Below are 9926 nucleotides of genomic sequence, written 5' to 3' on the forward strand. Positions count from 1 at the left end.
GATATTCACAGAGAACTGTGTCTGCCCTACCCTACTTTCGGGGGGTCCAGTCCAGCGGGGGGGCTACAGATCAAAACGAAAAATGACGGTTCCATGCTATCCATGTGGGGGTACATGCCCACCAAGTTTTGTGTACCCTGGTCTTTCAGTGTCCCGGGAATCCTTGTTGGTGTACGTCACTAAATGTACACATAAATGATTTTATTGTAAGGCCCCCCATGAACGAAAGTACACAAAACTTGGCATGCATTCGGAGGGTGTCATAATGATCCTACACTTTTGATTTTGTGCAGTTTTGACCTTGTCAGCCAGAGATATTGTGATGAAAACACCTAATTTTTTGCTTTTTAATTTTTAACTAGGTGGCGCTATACATGAAATAAGTGGTAATGGGATGGGTTGACATGCCCCCTTAAGACCAACATACATAAAAAAGGTGGACCTCCTAGGCCCTACGGTTCTCGAGATATTCACAGAAAACTGTCTCTGGCCACCTACAGGCCAGTTGGTGTATAGTAACATAAATTAATTTATTGTGTGGCCCCCCCATGAACGGAATTCCACAAAATTTGGCGTGCATACAGAGGGTGTCATAATGATCGATCCTACACTTCCAATTTCTTGCAGTTTTGACTATGTTAGGTCACAGATACCTTCAATTACAACACCTCATTTTTACTTTTTTGTGTTTAACTAGGTGGCGCTATATATGAAATGAGTGGTTATGGAATGGGTTGACATGGCCCCTTGAGATCAACATACAAAAAATAAATGGTCCTCCTAAACCCTACGGTTTTCGAGATATTCACAGAAAACTGTGTCTGCCCTACCCTCCTTTCGGGGGTCCAGTCCAGCGGGGGGGCTACAGATCAAAACGAAAAACGGTGGTTCCATGCTATCCATGTGGGGTTACATGCCCACCAAGTTTCGTGTACCCGGTCTTTCAGTGTCCCGGGACTCATTGACGGAAATTTGGGCATGCGAAAAAAAAAAAAAAAAAAAAAAAAAAATCTGACTAAACCTATATGACCGCCGCTTCGCTGCGCGGCGGTCATAATAAGTAGCCTATTGCCTAATGACTGAATTTAAGAACATTCCAAAATGCCTATTCTGCCTAAAACATGCCACACACATACATATATATATATATATATATATATATATATATATATATATATATATATATATATATAATCAGGGTTTCCGTTGTCCGTTGACATTGGCCGAAAAAAAAAATGAAATGTCCGACAAAATTAGATCTCTCCGGTCAAATTGTCCGATTGAAATTGGCTAATAATCCCGTCCCCTAACACAATCTGAATTTGAGAATAAGCCTTAATAAGCCTATATTATACGTCCTCTGGCTATGTTTTTAAATGAACAGGCTCTACCGTTTGAAAAGTAAGCTATTAAACAACACGCATAGCCTATGCTGCATTTCAAATAGGAAGCGCACGCGGCTTAAAACGTCCATGTTAAACAACGAACAAATGAGTGAGGCGGTTCAAACATGGCCAGGCCCAGGCAGACTAGCCTTGAAAGTTTTTTCAGAGGCCAGACGCGATGGATGATGATAAATTGGTAACGTCTGAAGCCTCAGATGTCCGGTCAACTCCACCACCACCAGATAAAAAGTAGAAGTGTCGGTATCTGTCGGAATCAGTGACATTGGAAGTGGAGTTGCGGGGGTGCGGCCGCTCCAAGACACTGTAATTCTCCGTGTAGCCTACACTGGACATGCAAAGTGTTCTTTACCCAAAGCATACAGTAGGCCTATGCGTTCTCTGCCTATGATCTGCAGGGTTAGGGCCTCCTCGACGAGGCGATTACTGGTCCGCGGATAATTTCTGGCACAATTAAATGGTATCATTAAACCGCGGCCGAAAGAAAAAGAAACTAAACATTTCCCAGAATAGGAAACATTTCTTAATTTATTGTTATCAAATAAAGAGGCATAGCATTAGGGGGTAGTGGTGTGAGCGCTCATTCTTGTGTGTGCGCATCTGTGTAAGTTAAACAGTCACCACTGGAGATAACGTGGGTAGCAGCAACAAACAACGTAGCCTTTTTAAAACAACGAACGAAGCGGACTCTTGCTGTCCATGAAAATATACTGGCTAGATCTTGTTAGGCATGTTTAAGTTAGGCTAATGAACATGTTGCATTCTATAGCTACAGCCTGATTATGTCATTCTTTAAGCTGCATATAGCCTGTCTCCAGTTTTCCTCAATTTGACTAATTAAGAAGGGATAATAGGATATTTGACCGGCATATCATCAAAATGTCCGGAAAACGAAACCTCTGCCGGTCACTTTGACCGGCACCATTTTTTTTCTAGCGGAAACTCTGATATATATATATATATATCATATATATATATATATGCTATTAAGCCTCCTACAACAGCAGACAAGCCGCTTGTAAATTTGTCTGTACCAATTAAACGGTCATTAATGCTTAGTTACAAAATTAACCTGCAAGTTGCATATTATGCCTCATGTCTCAGGCCATTGCATGTTCCTGAGCAGCGTGGTGGGAACATCACAACATTGGCCAGAATAGTGTTCTTTACCACAATGCCATTCCTGGCCCTACAGCACAGTCCTTAAAGCCCTGCATGGCCTCCTCCTTCCCAGTGGAATGTGCCAGGGTATTCCAGGGACAAAACAAGCTTTCTTGGGCCAGCTGTGGTCCATAATTGGTTCAACAATCACTCATAGTTTCACTCAATCACTCCACCTTCTGTCTGTTTTTATCCTCCTATGGGGAACCCTCCTGAGGAGCTTTCAGTGTGGTTTTGGAAGGTACTGAATATGACCGCCAACCCCACCAACATGTAACTCTCCTTCAGATGATGGGAGAGGTCTGTGGCAATACTTAATGTGGAGGCATGCCGGGTCTGCACACCACTCAAGACTATACAAAGATACCTGGACCTTGGATGTCGGCCAACTTTGAGTACCAATCATATCAGTGTTTAATAGTGTGATTAAGTAGATTACCAACTTGTGATATCTCTTACAGTGCAACAGCCACATTATTTTTCTCGAGTCTTTTTGGTTTTGTTCATAACTCGTTTTATTTCCCATCCACAAACACATACTATTAGACTACCGTACTAACAAGGGGGACAACATGAAAAATATTTTCCTTGTCCTTCATATTTAGTTTGAGGTGATGTACTCTATGTGTTTGCTGACAGTATAGAAGGCATTAAAATGGCTGAAATGTCAGTCATATTTTGGAACACTGCTTTTTCTTGTGTATTTATCATGCCTTCAGAGTAACGCATGGTTGAGTCCAGAAGCACTTTTAAAAATTTGACTGCAAAAACTGGTATGTATATCACAATACACTGTATATCATAACAAAAGATAGGCATAATTTCAATACAACTAGTTTTGCCAATCTCAAGCCAGATACATCATGTTCAGTTTCACCATATTTATTTAGTGTCATAATGACACTCGGCGACAGATAAGGTTATTTAAGAGTACAAAAAGAAAACAGGTTTGACTTGGATCACAATGGCACTATATACATTTCAGATATTTGACAAGCATGAAGCAATGTTCACACAACACAAACTGCGTGGGACAAGAGAACAGGACAAGGGAAGGCACACCCTGTTGATCTCTAGGCAACGAGAATGACCTTGAATAACCTCTGTCATCAAATGTGCCAGTTCCTCAATTGAGTTTTTTTCTGTCTTCAAAACAGCCGACAGTTCATGTTGTACCAGATGCGGATATTGTCACATGAATCCGCAACACAGACAGGGAAACGTTTGGTCTCTATTTGTGCATACAAGTGGCATATAGGGATGTTACAGATGAGGTCTGTGAGGTGATATGGAAATATGAGGTTATGTGACAAAATATCAACAAGTGCAAATTAACCTGTTTCCATCACTTTAATTACATTAAAGGTAACCCACCCCCTCCAGCTAATCGATTTCCTATTTGAATTGCCAAAATTCACATTACCTAAGATTCCATTCTTTTCCATCCATTTTCAACCATATGACAATACATCAAAACAAGATTTGAATATTTAAAGAAGAAATAAAATTATGACATTAAAGTCAGTGAAATTAGATGTTTTATAGGGCCTATTCTCAGTGTATTCATTATTTAAATTGGTTCCTTCCATGATTTGTCGTTATTTAATCATCAGATAAGTCTAAATGTGAGGCATTTCAAAAGCTGATCACAAACCCCAATTTTACCTAAGCTAACCCCATCTTTTGTTTTGGTATTTTTCCTCTGATGCACACAGTGCTGTTTTTGACCACTAGAGTGCAGTATACAGCAGAAAGGATTTTTGGTCTTTTCTACACCCATACAGTTTGGGAAGTTCTTCATCATGATACCCCTACAGTTATAGTAAGAGTTCAAATAACAGCTGGTTAAAAATCTTACTGAATCTTACTAAAAAGCTTATTGTTTTTGACTGCTTAAACACTAAAGCAAAAAGTATTCCACAGTTAGCAAAAAGGAGCAAAACATCAGCCATTTGCACAACAATAAGCATTATCGGCCTCACACTTTTTTTACAAAACATTACACACTTTAATTTACAAAACACTAAACCCATTTCTCTACTTTAGACTCAGAAATCTCAGATAATGCTTCCTGTTTGCAATTTCAAGGCACTACCTTCCAAAATACACACCCATGAACAAATTGATCAAACTATCGGGTGTAAAGACAGTTAGTAGATGCATAACTGTAAACACAACAAGCAGTCCTAAACACAGCAACAGATGAGCCTTTGTCAACAACAGAAATTGAAGGCTGTGTAGCACTAAGAGGAAGAGGAAGACAAAGAGTCTTGCAAAAAGTGTTTTATGAAATTGAGAACTGAGTCAAAGGCTGAGAATCAGTAAGTATGGTTTTGCAGATTTGGTATGGGGTTTGAATGATGTGTTTAAAAAAAATTGCGATATGCAAAGATTTTGTGTGTAAAAAGTTGAACTGCAGTGTACTTCACAGTGTGGGGAGAAACAAGTCCTCAATGTACAGGTCTGGTCTTATGTGTCGTGTTTGGCCAGTATATTTTTTGTACTATAAATGATCCTCTGATCCTACTTGAACAGTATTTCTGGAAAGAAAAATTAAGCATACACTATATCCTAGGAAAATGTGTTTTGTCAAATGAGTTTTGCATTGAGAACATTAGTGTGTAACTGATGCAAACATCATCAAATCACATGATTGATGTGTTTGTGATATGACAACAAAATAGAGTTTTGATAAATAATTGTTATTTTTGTTTTGACAGTTTTGACACTGAAGGGTTTCATTTTGCAAAAGATCTGAGGTGTTCTGCTAATTGGGTGTGTGGTTGTAATAGTGTTTTGGAAAAAAAACTAAAAAAACGGGCCCTGTTTTCAAAATTGTGCTTAGGCACTTGGACAAAAATGTAATGCCTTTTTACTTAGCTATACCAAATAGAACTGTATAGCAATTGTTTTTCCATTAGTCGAGTGGAAATAAAGCTCTCAAATGTAAAGCAAAAACTAAGGAGAGGTGGTGTCAGGTGTCAGGTCAATGACCATGGCATGTTCAGTAGCCCACAAGTAGCCCCCTTGAAACTAGTGCTGACATGTGAATGTAAACAAATTGGCATTTATCTGCATTAAAAGTGTAGTGCTTTTTTATTGTGAAATTGTGTGATTCCCCTATACCGATAATAGTGAATAATTGTTCCTATCCATGTTTAAAGACATATTCATTAGTGAAGGACATGTAAACAAAATAAAATATTTAGAAAATAATGAAAGAAAAGGAACAGGGGAATGTGTAAATGTCTCAGTGATATTGGCAACACTAATTACTTTGCAATTGTAAGTCCAATATATCAAACCTTTCCAGATACACAGTTGAATCATATTGATATATATATATATATATATATATATATATATATATATATATATGTGTGTGTGTGTATATATAGTACAGTGTACACAGTGTGTAGTGCATGTCATTGCTAGGGGGTATTGTTTTGTTCTGTAATGAGCTGAACGATAAAGATGGTGGCTAATTCATGTCAAGTTCCATTTGAATGTTTTCTCCAGTACTTGATATTCCTCCTTGTGATTTCCTGTGTGTGTGTGTGTGTGTGTGTGTGTGTGTGTGAGTGTGTGTGTTTTCAGATGTGAGTTTGTGTGTCCATACGTGCGTGCATGCATATGGAGATAATGACACTGTATTTCATTAGTTGGGATCAGTCATGCTTGCCTTGGCACTCACAGGGAGCCATGGTCACCCTCCGCCGCTCCCTGACCCAATTACGGTGTCTGCCACTGATGGGTCAAGCCAAGCATGCTCCACCACCCACTGGCCCAACCCAGGGGTCAGAAATTGGGGTCAAGCTTTCGCTTGGGTCCCTGTGACTTGAGCCAGGTGATGCCTTCATTATGCAGACACTCAGAGGCTTGATGCTGTCAAGCAGCATGTTATGGCAGGAGTGGTGGTGTGTGTGTGTGTGTGTGTGTGTGTTTGTGTGTGTGTGTGTGTATGTGTGTGTAGGGGGGGGGGGGGGGGTGTTACAATGGCTTTGGTGCAATTATTAAAAAGCCAGGTTGTCTTTGTATGGTTGGTAGTTTTGTGTTTCATAATGAAAGACAAATCTTGACAGCCTAAAATTCAGTACATACACAGTTGGTGGAGAGCGTTCTTCGCCATGTTTTTCATGGTTAACGTGAACCTTACATAGTATAGTAACATACATAGTAACATGATAAATTATTATGAATAAGAAGTAGGCCTACACTCTATTTTTATAATCCCATGCTTTCCACAAGCAACTGCATCTAAACAGACTTTTAATGATACCACTGACAAATGTATTACCACACCAACTAGTTATCAATTGTTGTCAAACAATGTACTGATCAGTCCAGTCCAGTTCTCTTCCAGAGCTGCTCGTGAATGGCCACTAGATGGTGCGATAAACCTTTGGGAGAGCTGTGCTCTCTCCGATGGCTTTGAAAGGCGCTCCTGTGCCCACATGCCATAAAATGTAAATCACAGTGATGTGGTTTACATAAAGCAGTTGACATTACACATTCATGCCAGTGAGCATGTCTAAGAGAGAAATTAATTATCGCCCAAAGGCATGGCATTTAATAAAGACAAAATGTCCCAATTAACCTTTTTAAGAGCCTCCCATATCCAGACACATACAAAAATGCAATGTGTTACTTTAATTCTAAAAAAGGCCGTAGTCTGATGCTCAAGGCCAGGGATTTCTTTACTTAAGGCCAAAGCTGTAGTATCACATTTCAGAAAGATGTGACCTCCACACATAATGAGGGGTCATGCAGATGCATTAACAAGGTTTTATTTTATTCATAAAGTGATTTAAAGAGAGAATAACTACTCTGTATCCCCTTCTGCGCTTGGGTCCTCTTCTGAATCATTTCCCTTAATTCTCCAGTTGGCTATTTCACACTTGAATATATTGCATGTGCAAAAAACTACAGAACAAATATTAAAGATGAATGATGAACACAAAGGAAAAATATGATGCTGGCCTATATGTTATTTTCACAATTTCCATCTAATATATAAAAATGCCAGGTTATAAACTTGTTTTGATAATATCAAGAAGTTTAGGCTATATAAAGTATGGATTCAATGGATGTTGATGAAGTCTGGCCCAATGTTGCTTATTGCTTGATTTGATTATAAAGATACATTCTGTTGTATATTTTAAGATTGCTGGTATGGTACATAAAACTACAGGATAACATTCTATGTTTAAATTACATGATAAAAATGAACATACCGTAACTCAGATAATCACTTGATATTCAGCAATACACTATACTGATTAAAGTCCAATTTACTAGTCCCTTTCATCACACAAACCATACAATTACTGATCTACTGATAGCCTGCCGATGTGTCATATCTGCCAGAGAATTACACTTGATAGGCCTCTGAGAAGTTTCCTCTTTGATATCGTTCTAACAATTACTTTCTATTCTTTTTGTGACAATCATTGTGACAGCGTTGTTATTTGCCTATAAGCAAAGACGTGGTCACGTAAACCCATTTCTTTAGCACTAACAATTGGCTCAGTTCAAAGCAACTATAATGAATGGCTTGGCTCCTGTCCAACAGTGTCTAGAGTCATGAATAAAAAAGTTGAGCATGGTGTTTGTGGTTAATGAATGACCTGATCTAGTCCAAACCCGTAACAATCTAAAGTGGCCATTGCATAACAAAGGAAACCACAGTACAGCTTTTTGGGTCCAGCGTGATAGATTCAGGTTTAGATAATCCAGTAGATATGAAGTGTGTTAGGACTTAAATACAAATGTACAAAGGCTTTTTCACAGGTGGTCAGTCCCTCTGTCCACAACTACATTACTATGCACAAACATTAAAAGCTCTTTTTTCCCTGTTGTGAACAAATTGATTCCATGGTGCCCCGCACGTCTCCAGTAGTATTACTGTTCTCAGACCTCAACACCTATAAGATGACAGCTATGGTGTAGTTCATTCCTTTCCCAGGGGTTATCAGATCTAACAGGCCTTCGGCTTGTACCACTCCTGGGCCAATATGTATGCTAAATGTACAGGTGTTGAATGCTGTAACATACATAAATACAGATACAAAGCTGTTTCTCAATATTATGTATTTTATCTTTTGTCTTTCATCTTTTGTATTTTATCTTGTTTCTAAACCATAGATGATGGTAAATGCACGAAAGATTCAAGAAGCATTACGTGTGCAGAAATACAAAAACAAAAGTCAGTGTTTATTGAGGCTTTAACATTCACTTGTTGTTAAAGGTGTAGTCATGCTTTATATACATGATACAAAACATTTGCACTTAGCATACTGGTATACTGTACACATATTGAACAGTTCAATATCTTCAGCATGTTGCACATGAGTGACACATGATGGCAATAAGACCGTTCTCATAATATAAATCATACAACAGACCGTGTAGAGTATACAGTTGTATGTCCTATATCATTGTTATGATCTAATCACCTGTCCTGCATTCAACCAAAGTTGATGCCTTTCATTTTCATTTTAAAGGAATCCTTCTTACAGCATCTCTCTTTGTCAGATTTTCTTCTTTTTTCACCCTAAGTAAGCAACTGTATAATTAAAAGTGCATACTCTTCAATAGTGTAAATAAAGTACACTGTACAGCACCTCAGCAAAGGATCACTTTTTAATACACTCCAGCAGTTTGATGGGAGGAAATAAAAGTGTGAATGTGGCAGCAGCAGCCAGCTCGGGCTTTGGTGGCTCGATAAGGTTGTTTGTAGAGGTATCTGGGCACTGTTTGCCTCACACCCACTTGAAGTGTTTGCTGAGGAAGGGTGAGGTCCACGACGGCTCCGCCAAAGCCTAGGATGTGGAGCAGACACAAAACAGTGCGCCAGAGAACAACTCAGCCAGAGAACTCTCTCTCTCTCTCTCTCTCTCTCTCTATCACCACATCCATCTGAAGTTTTCCTCCTCTTGACTACATGTTAACTTCCACAGATTACATACTCTCTCTTTTTCTCTCTCTCACACTCTCTCATACTCTCCCTCTGTCACACACACACATATATCATATATAGAAGCATTGAGTGGGAATACCATATTTCCAGTGTCACACCACAGATAAGAAATGATATTTTGATATATCTCTAGGTTTTATAAAGATGATCTATGTATATATGTTTTAAAAATATATATACAGTATGTGGCTGAGGCTTGTGTGCCTGTGTTGTGCCTTATCTCGGATATATTTGTAATATAGTGTTGACTAGACACTCTGCCTTCTAATGTCTTTGTCTGGCTGACTGCTAAAGGATGATTAATGTCTTCATTTCCTATTATTAAAGAGCAGGGGAGCACTGCAGACTGCTGATACGGAGCCCTCTATAAATCTCCGCAAAAT

Source organism: Alosa pseudoharengus, unplaced genomic scaffold (assembly GCF_046254945.1).
Source record: "Alosa pseudoharengus isolate Yale_2024_CS ecotype anadromous, Long Island Sound unplaced genomic scaffold, YU_APseudo_1.1 YU_APseudo_1.1_scf_7, whole genome shotgun sequence".
Taxonomy (NCBI): domain Eukaryota; kingdom Metazoa; phylum Chordata; class Actinopteri; order Clupeiformes; family Clupeidae; genus Alosa; species Alosa pseudoharengus.